The sequence below is a fragment of the Moschus berezovskii genome, chromosome 1 (assembly GCF_049115385.1).
Source record: "Moschus berezovskii isolate FMDL1 chromosome 1, NW_MosBer_1.0, whole genome shotgun sequence".
In the NCBI taxonomy this organism is placed as follows: domain Eukaryota; kingdom Metazoa; phylum Chordata; class Mammalia; order Artiodactyla; family Moschidae; genus Moschus; species Moschus berezovskii.
The window spans coordinates 285,778-305,231 of NC_142460.1; positions in this window are offsets into that span (position 1 = coordinate 285,778).

Here is a 19,454-nt window from a genome sequence, read left to right on the forward strand (position 1 = left end):
GAGATGTGGTTTTCTGCTCAAGTCGGGGAAAATCCTTATTGAATTCTTTCATTTATGAGTTGCTTGGAATTTGCAGGAATCCTCCATAGGCAGGGTTTTGGTGTAGCATCTACAGATGCACAGTGTTAGATGTGTTAGGACATGTTTGCTGACCTACTGATAATAAAATAACTAGTCTCAGTTCCCCTTTAGACCAAGATGCAGTAGTAGGGACCACATTCACCATCCTTCTTGAGACAACTGAACTCCAGACAACACAGATGAAAGGATGATGTTTAAAACAATGGACAGCAGGCAACGAGGAACAGAGACCACTGAGGGTGAGAAAGAAATGAAGTGGAGCAGCACCTCCACGACTGAGGGCTGGAGCTGGGTCCAGGGAGACATGGTGGCCGGGGTTCTGAGGGGACCAGAGAGGAGATGCTGCTGCACAGAGAGGACTTGGCTCTTCAGCCCCATCCTGATCAACACATGCGAGTGAGGAAACCTCTGAGGCCAAGAAAGCACCACCAGAGTGAATCAGAAGGAAAACCCTGGAGCCCACGCTGCTTTCAGTAACTCATGGGACATTGGATAGGAGTGTATTTGCCTCAGCAGTGGAGCAAAATTAGTCCAGATAAAATGCTGCTGGCATCTCACTTAACATGGCTTGAAAACAAAACCTAAAAGTCCAGAGCTGTTTCCAAGTAAGTTATGTCCCCCAAACAAAGCTCTAGAACATTTATAGAAATACAAAAATACCCAGCACCCAACAACATAAAATCCACAATATCTACCATCCAACAAAAAATTACCGGATATGCCAAGAGGCAGATGTTACCCAGGATGAGAAGAGAAAGAAGCAAATTGAAACAAACCAATGGAACAGATGATAGAATTAGTATACAGGGACATTACAAAGTAATTATAACTGTATTCCATATGTTCAAGAAGCTAGAGAAAAGATCATACATGTTAAGCAGAGACACACAAGATAAGTATAAGATCCAAATCAAATTTCTAGAGATGAAAACTATACCAGATGGTTAATGGCAGATTATACACTGCAGGGAAAAAAAAAAAAAAAGATTAGTAAACTGGAAGCACAGCAAAAGAAACCATCCAAAATGAAACAGAAAGAAAAAAAGGGAAAATTTTAATAAAGCAACAGTGATCTCTGGGACAATTTCAAGGGGCCTAATAAATGTGTAATTGGAATGTTGAAGGAGAGAGGGCAGAAAAGCAAAAAGTATTTGAAGAAATATGGGTGCAAATCTTCCAAATCTGGTAAGAACTATAAACTCAAACATTGAAGAAAGTAAATGAGCCCAAGTGTCCATGGGCACACACACACACACACACACACACACACAAACACATCCCATAAGAGTATACCATAGTATGTCTTAATCAGATTGTATAATATTTGTGATAAAGAGAAATATTTAAAAGGAAAATCGGTATGTTGTGTGCTGCTGCTGCTGCTAAGTCACTTCAGTCGTGTCCAACTCTGTGTGACCCCATAGATGGAAGCCCACCAGACTCCCCTGTCCCTGGGATTCTCCAGGCAAGAACACTGGAGTGGGTTGCCATTTCCTTCTCCAATGTGTGAAAGTGAAAAGTGAAAGTGAAGTCGCTCAGTCGTATATTGTGTATCGGGGAACAAAGATAAGGAGAGCAGATTTCTCATTGGAAACAATTCAAGAGAGAACTAGTAAAGCAATATCTTTAAAGTACTGAAAAAAAAAAAAACCCTATTCATTCTAGAATTCCATACCCAGCAAAACTATCATTCAAAATTGGCAAAATAAAACCCATAATGGAAAAGAATAACAAAAGAATATAGACATATACACATATATGTATAATATATATGTATATAATTATATAACAGAATCACTTTGCTGTATACCTGACACTAACACAACATTGTAAACCAAATATATTTCAATAAAAAGTAAACAAAATTGGCAAAAAAAAGGACTTTTCTGAACATACACACACAGCTGAAATAATTCACCACCAGCAGACCTTCTCTGTAAGATATGTTAAAAAAAAGAAAGAAATGTTAATGTGCTTCAGGCAGATGGATAATGATATCATATGAAAACCTGGATCTTCAGGGGAAATGAAGGGATCCAGAAATGGAAGCTTACATGGGTAAATGTTGGGGTCCTTTAATGGACCGGGACCTGGTGGTCCAGAGGCGACGATAAGAAAGTGAGAGAGAGAGCCAGAGGGTGGGAGAGAGAGAAAGAAGGAAAGAAAGACACGGGGACCCAAGCTCTGATGGAGCAAAGGTGCTTTAATGATTTCTCTGTGAGTATATGTAGGCTGCAGTACAAGAAATTTCTTTCGTCAATGATAAAGATCAGAAAACCAAATGTACAGTAATCGTTACCAAGGGAACAAGGGATAATAATGGTCACAAGGTCAAAAGACAATCCATATCTCAAGAAAGGGGGTAGAGACTAAGCAGTTTTGTCATAAAGAGAATGTTTACTAACGGAGATTCAAGCCTGTCTCACACAAAGACCTCCGTTCCTGGGAGCAGTGTGCTACTCCACTTGAAAAGAAACAAAGGACTTGTGAGAAACAGCACGTAGGGATCCTCCTGTTAAACACTCCCCGACAATTCCCCCTTATTTATTTATAATATTTGTAAAAAGAGTTCTGACCATAAGAGTTTGTTTAGTTTTAACAATCTTTGTATGAAGGCAATAGTAGATGACAAATACAATTGTCAAGACATTCACTAAAATTACAGTTCCAGACCTGATGCTGTGAGTAATGCTTTGAAACCATCCGCGTGGGTCTAGCCCAGCTAATTGATCAGTTAGTTGTTCAGCTAAAGTTTTCAAATTAGTGGAAGAGGGCAGATTATTAGAAAAGGTTTCAAATATTTCTTTTTGTAATAATTGTACATTCAGAGAGGCATTATCACGGATGTTTTGTAAATGAACTTTGATTTGTTCTCAGCTGTAGGCATTATTATTGAAATGAGCAGGAGTAACACAGAATTGAGTGGAATTCCAACCACATTTTAGCATCACTTGTTTTTGTACGTACATCTGTTAATTGATCTCCAACCCATCTGATGGCTGTTTTTAGCTCTTGTATTTCCTCTTGAATATCCTCATCTACCTGAGCCTGAGTGGTCCACATAGTATGAGCGTCTTTAGTCTAATTTTGGATAAAATTATGTGTTTGAATTGAGGTTTGTAAAGCAACACCACTGACAGCAGCAGTGGTGCAAATAGCTATTAATCCCCAAATGCCAAATATCATCCATCCAATGAATCATTTAGATCGCTGGAGCAATTTAGCAAGTAACCAGGAAGCAAGTCCAGCCATGGGACCTTCTTCCCAGAGATGCTGGAGATTTATTGTAACCACAGATTATGTCGAGATAGAAGAATCAAAAGAGAGTCATTTCTTAAGGAAATAGAGGAGTTAAGACAAGTATATAATTTATGCAAGTTACAGAACGTAAAGTCTTATTGAATTGTAAATTTCCTATAGCTACAACAAAAGGAAGTGGAATATAGGCTTGTATAAAATATGATTATAGTGAAAGAAATAATTGCGATGGCTATGATTAGTCCTTGCGAAATGTCCAGTCCAAGTCCCAAGTTCCTTGGTGCTTGCAGCAAGTTTCCAGATGTCCCATTGCTCAGGCCCAATCTGTTTATCAAGAATGATTCAAGGACGGGGGGAGGGCATTCCACCATCAAGCCATCCAAGGAGTCCTCTGTCATGGTAATGTTCCATTGTAGTATTAGTAACTTTACATGTGACTTGAGTAACATAATCACACACGGTCCTATTAATATCATCTGAGCAGTTAGATAACCACATCCCATGGGGTCCCCAATCGATAACTGTATGATTAGCCACAAATATTAATTTTCCTGATTTGACTTGACATTTGTCCCAATGAACAGGAATACATTTAAAGTTCCTATTAGTAAATCCTTTGCATAGTGTTCTTTGTTCTTTCCCTTACGTTTCAGTAGTATAAACATGGTTCATGGACAAAGAAAGGGCAGTTAATAATCCAAGCAGCGTGTGAAAATTCCTTTTTGGAGGCAGGACAAAAGCCCATGTTTGTTGATTAACATCAATACATAATTTTGTTGGACCCACGTATAAGGGAAGGATTTCATAGCCTAGAGAAATGTTAATTAGTTTTCTTTCTTTTTCAGGATGAGAGGGCCCCTCCAAGCTCTAAGGAGGGGGCATATGTGTTGAGTCATTAGTGGATATGATTGGTCCTATATCTGTCCATTCTATAACCTATAATAAAAAAAGGGGAGTTAGGTATATAAGCCCTATAAGTGTGATCAATCAAGTCAGCCTGAGCGGGGGAGGCAAAAGCAAGCAAAGCAAGCATAGTGAAGAAAAATATTTTCAGGATTCCGAGGCATTCCCTGTTGAGAAATCAGATTTTCAGCTTGATTAGTAAGGGTATTTATCTGTCCCCAAGTAGGGAGATCATAAGGTCAGTGATGTTGCATGCAGTGTTTTTTGGAATTCCTTCTTCCTGAGGCTTTTGTTGTATTGTCTCTAGTCTGAATGTTGGGGGCCCCCTTAGGTTGAATCTTCTGAAGAGGAAGTCATATGAGTTCATTGGATCCATCTGGAGAAATAGGAGCATACCCCTTTACCTGTAAGATTAGTTTCTTAGATTTCTATTGATTAGTTAATCCATCTTGATATCAAGTGGGCAAAGGAAGGGAGGTGTCCTTTAATGTTTCGAAATGTTTTTCTGTTTTAGTCAAAATATCTCCTTGTGATAAGTTTAAAAAATTTTAAAACAAATAAAGCTATATTAACAATAGTTATAGAAAGAAAGGAAAGTGACAATGATGAAAACATTCTTAGGAAATATTTCAGTCCAAAAGAAAAAAAAAAAACATCATCTAGAAATCTGTTTGGAGCTGGTATTTGGTTGTGGTTTTGAATTAATGGGTTGATTTTGTATTCATTCAGTATATATATTTTTCCTGATATAAAAAGAAATGGGATCTGACTGTGTTTTAAGTCGTTTGTGTTATTTGGGCAAAAGATTAGGAGTAAACATTCAAACATTTTTTCCTAAGTGAAATTATTGAAAAGTTGATGCAGAACAACTTGATAAATGAAAAGTTGCTCATATCCAAATATATTTGACCTTGTCCTTGGAAAAGAAATGCAGACTGGCAGCTGTTGAATCTCTCTGTCCAGTGTGTCAAGGAAGATGATTATACTTTCAAGACAGACCTGAAGAGAAGGTGAATATTTTGCACTTTTGATACTCTTAGGAACAAATAACTTATTTGGGAAATGGTGTCTTTTTTATGTTGTTTTTGTTTTGTAATGTGAAACAGGCATTGAAGTTGATGTTATTTTGTTTTAGGAATCTTACAGATTGGAAACAGAAATAAAGCTATATTAATAATAGTTATAGGCTTAAAGACTATATTGCATTCAGTTCAGTCAGTCCAGCCGCTCAGTCGTGTCTGACTCTTTGCGACCCCATGAATCACAGCACGCCAGGCCTCCCTATCCATCACCAACTCCCAGAGTTCACTCAAACTCATGTCCACAGAGTCGGTGATGCCATCCAGCCATCTCATTCTCTGTCGTCCCCGTCTCCTCCCGCCCCCAACCCTGCCCAGTATCAGAGTCTTTTCCAGTGAGTCAACTCGTCGCATGAGGTGGACAAAGTATTGCAGTTTCAGCTTTAGCATCAGTCCTTCCAATGAACACCCAGGATCGATCTCCCTTAGAATGAACTGGTTGGATCTCCTTGCGGTACAAGGGACTCTCAAGAGTCTTCTCCAGCACCACAGTTCAAAAGCATCAATTCTTCGGCGATCAGCTTTCTTCACAGTCCAACTCTCACATCCATACATGACCATGGGAAAAAATATAGCCTTGACTAGACGGACCTTTGTTGGCAAAGTAATGTCTCTGCTTTTTAATATACTATCTAGGTTGGTCATAACTTTCCTTCCAAGGAGTAAGAGTCTTTTAATTTCATGGCTGCAATCAGCATCCGCAGTGATTTTGGAGCCCAAAAATATAAAGTCTGACACTGTTTCCACTGTTTTTCCATCTATTTCCCATGAAGTGATGGGACCAGATGCCATGATCTTTGTTTTCTGAATGTTGAGCTTCAAGCCAACCTTTCCACTCTCCTCTTTCACTTTCATCAAGAGGCTTTTGAGTTCCTCTTCACTTTCTGCCATAAGGGTGGTGTCATCTGCATATCTGAGGTTATTGATATTTCTCCCAGCAATCTTGATTCCAGCTTGTGCTTCTTCCAGCCCAGAGTTCCTCATGATGTACTCTGCATATAAGTTAAATAAACAGGGTGACAATATACAACCTTGACATACTCCTTTTCCTATTTGGAATCAGTCTGTTGTTCCATGTCCAGTTCTAACTGTTGCTTCCTGACCTTCATACAGGTTTCTCAAGAGGCAGGTCAGGTGGTCTGGTATTCCCATCTCTTTCAGAATGTTCCACAGTTTATTGTGATCCACACAGTCAAAAGCTTTGGCATAGTCAATGAAGCAGAAATAGATGTTTTTCTGGAACTCTCTTGCTTTCTCCATGATCCAACGGATGTTGGCAATTTGATCTCTGGTGCCTCTGCCTTTTCTAAAACCTGCTTGAACATCTTGAAGTTCATGGTTCACACATTGCTGAAGCCTGGCTTGGAGGATTTTGAGCATGACTTTACTAGCATGTTAGATGAGTGCAATTGTGCGGTAGTTTGAGCATTCTTTGGCATTGCCTTTCTTTGGGATTGGAATGAAGACTGACCTTTTCCAGTCCTGTGGCCACTGCTGAGTTTTCCAAACTTGCTAGCATATTGAGTGCAGCACTTTCACAGCATCATCTTTCAGGATTTGAAATAGCTCAATTGGAATTCCATCACCTCCACTAGCTTTGTTCGTAGTGATGATCTCTAAGGCCCACTTGACTTCACATTCCAAGATGTCTGGTTCCAGGTGAGTGATCACGCCATCGTGATTATCTTTATCATGAAGATCTTTTTTGTACAGTTCTTCTGTGTATTCTTGCCACCTCTTCTTAATATCTTCTGCGTCTGTTAGGTCTATACCATTTCTGTCCTTTATCGAGCCCATCTTTGCATGAAATGTTCCCTTGATATCTCTAATTTTCTTGAAAAGATCTCTTGTTTTTCCTGTTCTGTTGTTTTCCTCTATTTCTTTGCACTGATCGCTGAGGAAGGCTTTCTTATCTCTCCTAGCTATTCTTTGGAACTCTGCATTCAGATGCTTACATCTTTCCTTTTCTCCTTTGCTTAGAATCTAGTAAAGTCTGTTCTGGATAAGGAAGATAAAAGTGTTTCTGTGTATATCCTCTTATTTAATCTTTTTTGCAGTTACAGTGTGTAATGTGTTTGTTTAATTATGTCTTGTGTTTGTGGATTATAAGGAATGTTTGTAATCTCTTTAATAGAGAATGAATGTAAAAATTGTTTGAATTGCTTAGAAATATAGGCAGGGTCATTGTCTGTTTTTATAGAATTAAGTGTTTTCATTATTGCAAAGTAAGCTAACAGGTGGGTTATAACATGTTGTGTAGTTTCACCTTGGAGAGGCGTGGCCCATATAAAAGAAGAATTTGTATCAAATGAGACATATAAGAAGGAAGAGGAAGAAAGTTCAGGGCAATGAGTTATATCTATTTGCCATAAAATTTTCTTTCATTTGTTATAAACCTTTTTTTATTTTTTTTATATTCATCATTTTATTTGCCATTTCTTATATCTTTTTATTAAAAGTATATATCTTACTTTTCTTTAGCAACCATGAAGTGTTTTATATGTTAGTATTTTATATTATCCAAAAACAGAGACATATATTGAGACATAGATAATTTTAGACAGATAGGCATAGTTTTCCGTTTGAAATTTAAAATGTCTTTCTGGTTTTTTAAAATTTTTATTATTTATTTATTTTTTTTAGTTCCATCAGTTTGTTTATGCCTGGAGTCCTAGATAGAGTGGGCTGTGTATCCCAAGGCCATGATAAGAGTTAACTTTAGGTTTTTTTCTTAGGCTCGTTTTTGTTTCCCAGGCAGAAATGGAACTCCAAAAAAGTATTTTAACAAGTTAACCTTTTCTTAATTGCATGTGTCAGAGAACTGGTTTTGCAATTTCAAAAAAGATTTTTTTAAATCAGTTTTCTCTAGAGTCTAAAGAATATCACGGCCATTCAGTGTCAAAAATATCATTTCTCCTTTTTGTAGTCACAGTACATTACTAATGATATATGCCTGAGGGAATTGCTATCATATAGGAAATAAAGCCTTGGTATAAAATTTTGACAAACAGTAGGACTGTTAAGCATACCTTGAGGTAACATAGTCTATTGAAATCTTTTATGAGGCCCGAAATGATTAGGATAAGGGAGAGAGAAAGTGAATCTCTCCCGGTCTAAAGGGTGTAAAGATATATTAAAAAAGCAATTTTGTAAATCAGTAATAATAATACGCCAACATTGAGGAATAGTAATAGGTGATGGGATCTCTAGTTGTAATGTACCCATAGGTTTCACAGATGCATTAACTTTTCTAAGGTCTGTTAAGAGACACCATTTGTTAGATTTCTTTTTTATAACAAAAATAGGAGCGTTCCAAGAAGAGCAAGATTCCTCAATATGTTTCAATTTTAATTGTGTGTTTATAAGTTATTTAGTAGCTTGTAATTTTTCTTTCGTAAGGAGCCATTGCTCTGTCCAAATAGGCTCGCCATACTTCTCAGTTATTTTAATAATTGCTTTATTTGTTAACTGAGTAGTGGCCCCTAGGAAAAATGTGGAATGTATATCTGAGTTTTCCATTGCATAAGTAAGTCTCTTTCTATTAAATTAAGGGGTACATTTATCATATAAGGTCTTAATGTTGTCAGCTGGCCTTTTGGTCTTTCATGTGGGTAGATCTAAACATTTTGATAAGTTTCTTGTACTTTGGTTCGAGAAATTCCTACATTTGGCAAGAGACCTTTTATATAGGCCAAGATTTGAACCAGAAGTGTTTGGAAATAATAGTAATATTAGATCCAGTGTCAAGGAGACTAGAAAATCTTTTATTATTAATTTTGATATTTATATTTGGTGGGGCATATTCAGATACCAATGATGTCCTTAAGGATTGTTTTTGATCTGTACTGCTGAAATCCGCTTGTCCATACATTATTAGAGGAGTTAATAGAAATGTAAGGCAAAAGAAGTAATTGAGCAATTTTGTCCCCCTTTTTGAATTGCCATAGAATCTGAGATGACATCATAATTTGAATTTCTCCTTTATGAATGGAATCAATTATTCCAGGGTGAACATTAATTCCTTTAGAAGTCAAACTAGATCAGCCAAGCAAAAGACTGAAAGTTTGTGGGGGCAGGGGTCCAAAAAGTCCGGTAGGTATTGTAGAAGGGACTGCTTGAGGATAAAGGAAAAAATCATTTAGGGCTGGTATATTAACAGCAGCACTGCCGGATGTTGAGGGTTTGAGGAAAAAGACAGAATTTGCCCCTGGTTTTTGTGGTAGTGGACCTGGGGGTTTCCCTGTTTGGAGTTTCCCAGAATAGGTTTTCTATCAATATCAAGTTTAGATTTACAATCTTTTGGCCCAATGCATTTCTCTATGGCAGCAAGGGCAAATTGTTGGAGGTTTTTTATTAGCCTTCTTAGGGCAGTCCATTTTAAAATGGTTTTTATCGCCACATGTAAAGCATTCTTTATTTCCCTTTCTAAAGGCAGCAGCCATTGTCTCAACTAGCATTTGCATCTTTTGAGTTTCTGATCCTAGATTGCAACAAACCAATAGTCCCAGTCTCACGAATTGGAGCGATAGCTCTTTGACATTCCTGATTTGCATTCTCATAAGCAAGCAATTTCTCTAGTTGTTTTTTGGCTTCTTCTCCGATTACAGTATGGGTAATAGCAGTTTCTAATCTAGCTATAAAATCAGCATAACTTTCATTAGGTCCTTGTAATATTTTAGTGTAACTACCTGTAGGCTCTCCTTGAGGAGTAATTCGACCCCAAGCTTCAAGGGCCACTGTTTTTAACTGTTCATGCAACAAGGGAGGACACTGTATTTGAGCTTCTATGGTATCAAATTGTCCGGAGCCAGTTAATATTTCATAAGTAATTTGGTTTTGGGGAGTGCCAGATCGCGCATTCTTGTTAGCATGATCTCTGGCTATATCATAAAACCACATTGTGCATTGAAGATATTCTCCCGGTTTAAGGAGAGCTTTTATTAAAGTTCGCCAATCATAGGGAATAAAATTTCCAACAGAAGATGCCACAACATTTAGAAGCTCTCTAGTAAAAGGTGCGGAGAAGGCAATGGCAAGCCACTCCAGTACTCTTGCCTAGAAAATCCCATGGATGGAGGAGCCTGGCAGGCTGCAGTCCGTGGGGTCGCTAAGGGTCGGACACGACTGAGCAACTTCACTTTCACTTTTCACTTTCACACATTGGAGAAGGAAATGGCAACCCACTCCAGTGTTCTTGCCTGGAGAATCCCAGGGACGGGGGAGCCTGGCGGGCTTCCATCTATGGGGTCACACAGAGTCGGACACGACTGAAGTGACTTAGCAGCAGCAGCAGCAGCAGTAAAAGGCGAATGTGGGCCATACATAGTTATAGCCTTTTTCATTTGTTGCATGTGAAAAAGATTAATACCGTCATATTGAGGTATTATGTGCCCTTGAGTGTTAGCATTTCTTAAAATTGGAAAGACGGAAAAATCATTAGCATCAGAAACTTGTGATTGCAAAGCCAGTAATTCAAAGAGCCTCTGTTGCAGAGGAGAGCGAATAAGTGCTGATTTTTTGCAAATATGGGTCTGTGTCAAGGACTTATCATAACTGTCTATAAGAGCATTGCCAGTTTTGGTGTCAAAAAATGCTTGAGGAGAGTTGTTATCAGAATCATTAAGTTCTAACAAAGGAGAGACTTCTGGATTCATGCCTGCTGGCAGAGGAGGAGCAATGGGAGCAGCTGGGGCAGGGCTAGTAGAAAAAATTTTAAATATTTTATGTTGTTCTAATTGGGCCTTCTGTAAAGTTTTATCATCTAATTCATATTCATGCAATAAGTGTTCTATCTATTGTTGAATATTAGGAGGGCTAGAATTTACCTTTTAAATGGCGAGAAATCAATTGGAATATTTTTTCCTTGCTTGGTGGCTCATTCAACATTTTCTTTGACCTGGTGCCAAATTTCTAAATCAAAACCGCATTTATCAGGGAACCAAGGACTACATTTAACCACTGCTTGAAAGCAAGCCTCTATTCATTGGCGCAAAACCAAAAGTCCCTGAGTTTTAAACAAATGGTGAAGCAAAGTAGAGAAATGATGGGGCTTTCCAGCCGTATAACCTGTGTCTTAGTATTTACCAACCTCAATAGGTCCTGATCTCCCTCCGGCCAAAATGCCATGTGTACCAGTGTCCGTGTTCCGGGCGCCACTTGTTGGGGTCCTTTAATAGACCGGGACCTTGTGGTCTGGAGGCGACGATAAAGTGAAAGAGAGAGCCAGAGGGAAGGAGAGAGAGAAAGAAGGAACGTAGGAGTCCTCCTGTTAAACACTCCCGACAGGCAAATACAAAGACTTTAAATTAATTAAATTCCTTTTAAAATTTAATTATTTAAAGCAAAAATAATGACAATGTATTGTGGGGCTTATGCCACACACAGGCGTGTATACATGAAATGGATGACCACCAAGCACAGAGACTGAGAAGCTTATGCTATCCATTTTTATATCATCCATAAGGTGGCATGACATTACTAAGAAGGGACTATGATGAGGTAAAGACGCATCTTGTAAACCCTAAAACAACACCTAAAACAATAAAGTTATAGGTAAGAAGCCAACAAAAAAGATAAACAAAAGCATTAATGAAATCATAAACAACTCAATTCATCTCCCTCTCCCCCACAAAAAGAAAGATAACAGGGAACACAGAATAGTTGAAATGAGTAGAAAATGAACAACAAGATGGTAGATTTAAATGCAACATTTAATTATTTAAAGATTTAATCAATATTATTGACGCTAAGTCACTTCAGTCATGTCCAACTGTTTGCAACCCTATGGATCGTATCCCGCCAGGTGCCTCTGTCCATGGGCTTCTCCAGGCAAGAATACTGGAGTGGGTTGCCATGCCCTCCTCCATGGGAATCTTCCCAACCCAGGTCTCCCACATTGGAGGAGCATTCTTTACTATCTGAGTCACCAGGGAAGCTTAAAAAGGGGCCAGTTAATCAACCTTGTACATTTATGGACCTAATATCAGAGTGTTAAACTACATATATAAAAATTGAGAGAACTGAAAGGAAAAAGAAATAGACAGTTATGATCCTCTGTCCCTCCTTCCTCCCTCCCTCCCTTCCTTCTTCTGTTCCTTCCCTCCTTTCTTCCCCCATCCTTCTTTCCTTTGTTAAAAGGCAATAGATAGATCCTCACGTGGACAGCAGTCAGCCTGAGTGTGGAAGGGAGACCCAAGGGGGTTGAAGATGCAGGGAGCTAAGTTCCTTAGCATCGGAAGGGAGAGATACAAACCTGGAGAGAGGCAGCAGAGAATAAATCGTGTGGTGTTGGACTGTAATTGAAGCTGTGTGTGTGAACTCATAGATTTCTGAGTATGCCACTAGGTCTAGAAGATTCAGAAATAAATTCAAGTGTGTGTGTCTGCTTCCCCTTTAAGCCTGTCCACAGAAGGGCCTGGGAGAACCTACGCTTTGGTCATGATCAGTAAGCATGCTTAACACCCAGATCCTGGTCTCCAAACACCATTCTCCACTAAAACGAATCAGATTCTTTAGGGAAATGGCTTATTTCAGGGCTACAGCAGAGAAGAAATAAGATGGGTCTGGAACATCTTGATGTGTCAGCAAGCAGGAGAATACTTAAGGAATAAAGGGGACATGCCAAAGGTTAGAGAAGACAGGGTGATGGCCCCCCTGGCCACATCTAGGGTAATCTGAGCATGAAAACAAACGAACAAACGATGGCAACTGACTGTAACCCACTGACTAGAATATGAATCCACGAATCTGCAACACATAAATAAGTAAATGAACAAAGTAACGGGAGAAACAGAACATTTTTTCCTTGCAGTAGAAAGCCCACAGACAAACGAAGGAAGAATGAAGGTTTGAGAAAATCTCCACTTGGCAACAACTATACAAATAATTCAGGCAAGACACAGAAATATCAACAGTTGCCACAATTAGTGAGTAAAACTGAGATGAAGAAGGTGATTTTATGTAGTCTCAGAATGCCTCCCTGCTAAGTATTTACTGACACCAAAGGGGGGAAAACCTAATGAGGAAACATGGCAATGATTAAAATCAATACCCTCAGTAACAGGACACACAGGCATCGTGTGACACCCATTGGCTGAAATGAACACAGCCTCTGTGACATCCCGGTACAAAAAATGCATGACAGGGCCTCGTCACGAGAAAACACTGGACAAACTCCAGCTGAGGGAATCCGCTCGATGGCCGGCCCACGGTCTTCACAGTCATCAGGGCCATGAAAGTCAAAGAGAGACTGAGGAACGTTCCAGACTGAAGGAGAACAGCGAGCGCTGGGCTGACTGAGAAGGGGGCGCGGGTGCGGGGGCAGGAAGGGAAAGTCAGAAGCAACGTGTGAGTAAAACAGACCCTGCTGTTGCTGTGCTACAAACTCTCAGACACACGTGCATCTTGCTTCACACACAGTGAGCACAGGGTTGTTAGGGGAAGCACACTGACCCAAACCTCCCACCCTGACCAGGCACCATATCATTTGCTCATTTGCATGAGCTATTTTGCGACTACTTACTGGGTCTGGAAAGGAACATGGAACAAGCCACCACCAACTGGAAGACTTTGAGAAAGGTCGAAAGGAGATATCATGTGTCCTACCACCTCCGAGAATCCTTCTCACTGGCATTCTTCTTGGCTGAGCAATGCGTGTGCCACCAGGAAGGACCCTGAGTCAGAATGATTGGCTAGAGACAACCCATTGGCTACAAACTAATCCCATCACCATAAAACCCGAGACTGCCAGCCAAGCGGCAGAGCACTTCTCCAGGGTTCCCTTACCCTCTTGCTCTACTCCCGGGCGCCCCGTCCCAATAAAGTCTCTTGCTTTGTCATCACACATGTCTCCTTAGACAATTCTTTTCTGAGTGTTACACAGGAGCCCATCTCAGGCCCTGTAAGGGGTCCCCCTTTCTGTAACAACACCAGGAACCCCTATCAATTAGCTACTGCTAGACTGCTGGGAGAAATATCAATAACCTCAGATATGCAGATGACAATATACCCTTATGGCAGAAAGTGAAGAGGAACTCAAAAGCCTCTTGATGAAAGTGAAAGAGGAGAGTGAAAAGGTTGGCTTGAAGCTCAACATTCAGAAAACGAAGATCATGGCATCTGGTCCCATCAGTTCATGGGAAATAGATGGAAAAACAGTGGAAACAGTGTCAGACTTTATTTTTTGGGGCTCCAAAATCACTGCAGATGCTGAATGCAGCCATGAAATTAAAAGACGCTTGCTCCTTGGAAGGAAAGTTATGACCAACCTTGATAGTATATTAAAAAGCAGAGACATTACTTTGCCAACAAAGGTCCGTGTAGTCAAGGCAATGGTTTTTCCCGTGGTCATGTATGGATGTGAGAGTTGGACTGTGAAGAAAGCTGATCACCGAAGAATCGATGCTTTTGAACTGTGGTGTTGGAGAAGACTCTTGAGAGTCCCTTATACTGCAAGGAGATCCAACCAGTCCATTCTAAAGGAGATCAATCCTGGATGTTCATTGGAAGGACTGATGCTAAAGCTGAAACTACAATACTTTGGCCACCTCATGCGACGAGTTGACTCACTGGAAAAGACTCTGATGCTGGGAAAGGTTGGGGGCGGGAGGAGAAGGGGACGACGGAGAATGAGATGGCTGGATGGCATCACCGACTCTGTGGACATGAGTTTGAGTGTACTCTGGGAGTTGGTGATGGACAGGGAGGCCTGGTGTGCTGTGATTCATGGGGTCGCGGAGAGTCGGACACGACTGAGTGACTGAACTGAACTCCTGGGTTTAATGATGAGTTTATCTGGGCAATTGGCCACACTGGTGTTGACCAGTTGGGCACTTTGGCAGTGCCGGGATGCATACAGAATGGTTAGAGGTGCAAGGGTGATGCATGTACACAGTTGAAGGGGCTCATCAACCTAAGACTTGTATACTTGAGCATTTCCATTCCTCCTCCTAAGACATGTTATTTGAGCAGTTCCATTCCTCCTCAGGCTAACTGAGAACAACAGTCAGTTCAGTTCAGTCGCTCAGTCGTGTCCGACTCTCTGCAACCCCATGAATCACAGCACGCCAGGCCTCCCTATCCATCACCAACTCCCAGAGTTCACTCAAACTCATGTCCACAGAGTCGGTGATGCCATCCAGCCATCTCATTCTCGGTCGTCCCCTTCTCCTCCCACCCCCAACCTTTCCTAGCAACAGAGTCTTTTCCAGTGAGTCAATTCGTCGCATGAGGTGGCCAAAGTATTGCAGTTTCAGCTTTAGCATCAGTCCTTCCAATGAACACCCAGGATTGATCTCCTTTAGAATGGACTGGTTGGATCTCCTTGCAGTACAAGGGACTCTCAAGAGTCTTCTCCAACACCAAAGTTCAAAAGCATCAATTCTTCGGCGATCAGCTTTCTTCACAGTCCAACTCTCACATCCATACATGACCACTGGAAAAACCATAGCCTTAACTAGACAGACCTTGGTTGGCAAAGTAATGTCTCTGCTTTTTAATACACTATCTAGGTTGGTCATAACTTTCCTTCCAAGGAGTAAGCGTCTTTTAATTTCCTGGCTGCAATCAGCATCTGCAGTGATTTTGGAGCCCCCCAAAATAAAGTTTGACACTGTTTCCACTGTTTTTCCATCTATTTCCCATGAAGTGATGGGACCAGATCCATGATCTTTGTTTTCTGAATGTTGAGCTTCATGCCAACCTTTTCACTCTCCTCTTTCACTTTCATCAAGAGGCTTTTGAGTTCTACCTCTTCACTTAACTGCCATAAGGGTAGTGTCATCTGCATATCTGAGGTTATTTATATTTCTCCCAGCAATCTTGATTCCATCTTCTGCTTCTTCCAGCCCAGCGTTTCTCATGATGTACTCTGCATATAAGTTAAATAAGCAAAGTGACAATATACAGCCTTGACGTACTCCTTTTCCTATTTGGAACCAGTCTGTTGTTCCATGTACAGTTCTGACTGTTGCTTCCTGACCTTCATACAGGTTTCTCAACAGGCAGGTCAGGTGGTCTGGTATTCCCATCTCTTTCAGAATGTTCCACAGTTTATTGTGATCCACACAGTCAAAGGCTTTGGCATAGTCAATGAAGCAGAAATAGATATTTTTCTGGAAGTCTCTTGCTTTTTCCATAATCCAGCGGATGTTGGCAATTTGATGTCTGGTGCCTCTGCCTTTTCTAAAACGTGATTGAACATCTGGGAGTTCACAGTTCACATATTGCTGAAGCCTGGCTTGGAGAATTTTGAGCATGACTTTACTAGCGTGTGAGATGAGTGCAATTGTGCGGTAGTTTGAGCATTCTTTGGCATTCCCTTTCTTTGGGATTGGAATGAAGACTGACCTTTTCCAGTCCTGTGGCCACTGCTGAGTTTTCCAAACTTGCTGGCATATTGAGTGCAGCACTTTCACAGCATCATCTTTCAAGATTTGAAATAGCTCAACTGGAATTCTATCACCTCCACTAGCTTTGTTCGTAGTGATGCTTTCTAAGACCCACTTGACTTCACATTCCAAGATGTCTGGCTCTAGGTCAGTGATCACATTATTGTGACTATCCTGGTCGTGAAGATCTTTTTTGTATAGTTCTTCTGTGTATTCTTGCCACCTCTTCTTAATATCTTCTGCTTCTGTTAGGTCCATACCATTTCTGTCCTTTATCGAGCCCATCCTTGCATGAAATGTTCCCTTGGAATCTCTAATTTTCTTGAAGAGATCTCTTGTTTTTCCTATTCTGTTGTTTTCCTCTATTTCTTTGCATTGATCACTGAGGAAGGCTTTCTTATCTCTCCTTGGTATTCTTTGGAACTCTGCATTCAGATGCTTATATCTTTCCTTTTCTCCTTTGCTTTTCGCTTCTCTTCTTTTCACAGCTATTTGTAAGGCCTCCTCAGACAGCCATTTTGCTTTTTTGCATTTCTTTTCCATGGGGATGGTCTTGGTTCCTGTCTCCTGTACAATGTCACGAATCTCCGTCCATAGTTCATCAGGCACTCTATCTATCAGATCTAGTCCCTTAAATCTATTTCTCACTTCCACTGTATAATCATAAGGGATTTGATTTAGGTCATATCTGAATGGTCTAGTGGTTTTCCCTACTTTCTTCAATTTCAGTCTGAATTTGGCAATAAGGAGTTCATGATCTGAGCCACAGTCAGCTCCTGGTCTTGTTTTTGCTAACTGTATAGAGTTTCTCCATCTTGGCTTCAAAGAATATAATCAATCTGATTTTGGTGTTGACCATCTGGTGATGTCCATGTGTAGAGTCTTCTCTTGTGTTGTTGGAAGAGGGTGTTTGCTAAGACCAGTGCATTCTCTTGACAAAACTCTATTAGCCTTTGCCCTGCTTCATTCCGTGCTCCAAGGCCAAATTTGCCTGTTACTCCAGGTGTTTCTTGACTTCCTACTTTTGCATTCCAGTCCCCTATAATGAAAAGGACATCTTTTTTGGGTGTTAGTTCTAAAAGGTCTTGTAGGTCTTCATAGAACCGTTCAACTTCGGCTTCTTCAGCGTTACTGGTGGGGCATAGGCCTGGATTACTATAATACTGAATGGTTTGCCTTGGAAACGAACAGAAATCATTCTGTCGTTTTTAAGATTGCATCCAAGTACTGCATTTCGGACTCTTTTGTTGACCATGATGGCTACTCCATTTCTTCTAAGGGATTCCTGCCCACAGTAGTAGATATAATGGTCATCTGAGTTAAATGCCCCCATTCCAGTCCATTTTAATTCACTGATTCCTAGAATGTCTATGCTCACTCTTGCCATCTCCTGTTTGACCACTTCCAATTTGCCTTGATTCATGGACCTAACATTCCAGGTTCCTATGCAATATTGCTCTTTACAGTACCGGACCTTGCTTCTATCACCGGTCACATCCACAACTGGGTATTGGTTTTGCTTTTGCTCCTTCCCTTCAATCCTTCTATAGTTATTTCTGCACTGAGCTCCAGTAGCATACTGGGCACCTATCGACCTGGGGAATTCCTCATTCAGTATCCTGTCATTTTGCCCTTTGATACTGTTCATGGGGTTCTCAAGGCAAGTATACTGAAGTGGTTTGCCATTCCCTTCTCCAGTGGACCACATTCGGCTGTGGTCCATGTGATCAGATCGACTAGTTTCCTGTGATTATGATTTCAGTGTGTCTGCCCTCTGATGCCCCCTCACAATACCTACCGTCTTATTTGGGTTTCTCTTACCTTGGGCGTGGGATATCTCTTTACAGCTGCTCCAAGAAAGCGCAGCCACTGCACCTTACCTTGTATGAGGGGTATCTCCTCAAGGCCGCCCCTCCTGACCTTGAACGTGGAGTAGCTACTCTCGGGCCTCCTGCCCCTTGCAGCCACCGCCTGTTGGACGTGGGGCAGCTTCTCTCGGCCACCGGCCCTGGCTTCAGGCGTGGGGTAGCTCCTCACCGTGGCGCCTCTTTGTTTGGTCAGGAAGATGAAAATACATTCTGGGTCTCTCGGGCTTCTCAGCTGGCACTAATGATAAAGAACCAGGAGATGTAAGAGACTCGGGTTCAACCCCTGGGTCAGGAAGATCCCCTGGAGGAGGGCAAGACAACCCACTCCAGTATTCTTGCCTGGAGAATCCCATGGACAGAGGAGCCTGGTGGGATACAGTCCCTATGGTTGCACAGAGTTGGACACAACAGAAGTGACTTAGCACACACGCATGTATGCTGGGTCTCTTATTGAATAGTTGAATCAAAATTGGGGGAATATTTGCAGAGGTATTCAGGAAGTTTCCTTCTAATATTAGCTGAAAACCAATGGTCTGGTTGTCTCTCATCTTGGGCAAGAATTTTTACTGTATTTATCAAATAGTTAACCTTTCCCTTGCCTGGCCCTGGAAACAGAGATGGGTAATAACAGCCCCCACCCTTGGGCCTTTCCTGAGGAACCATACCTGGTGAGACAGAGGTGGTAGAGGGATGGCAGGGTCATGTCAGAGTTTTATGAGAACACGTTGGAGGACAGCTGCTTTGGGTTGGAGTGGGAGGAGTGGGCAGACAGAGAAAGGGAAGTACTTCCTGGAAGAAATGATGTCAACCACAATAAGTGGGATCTGAGACATTCAGCTGGGTGAAAAGCAGGTTTACACCATTGAAACCATTTACCT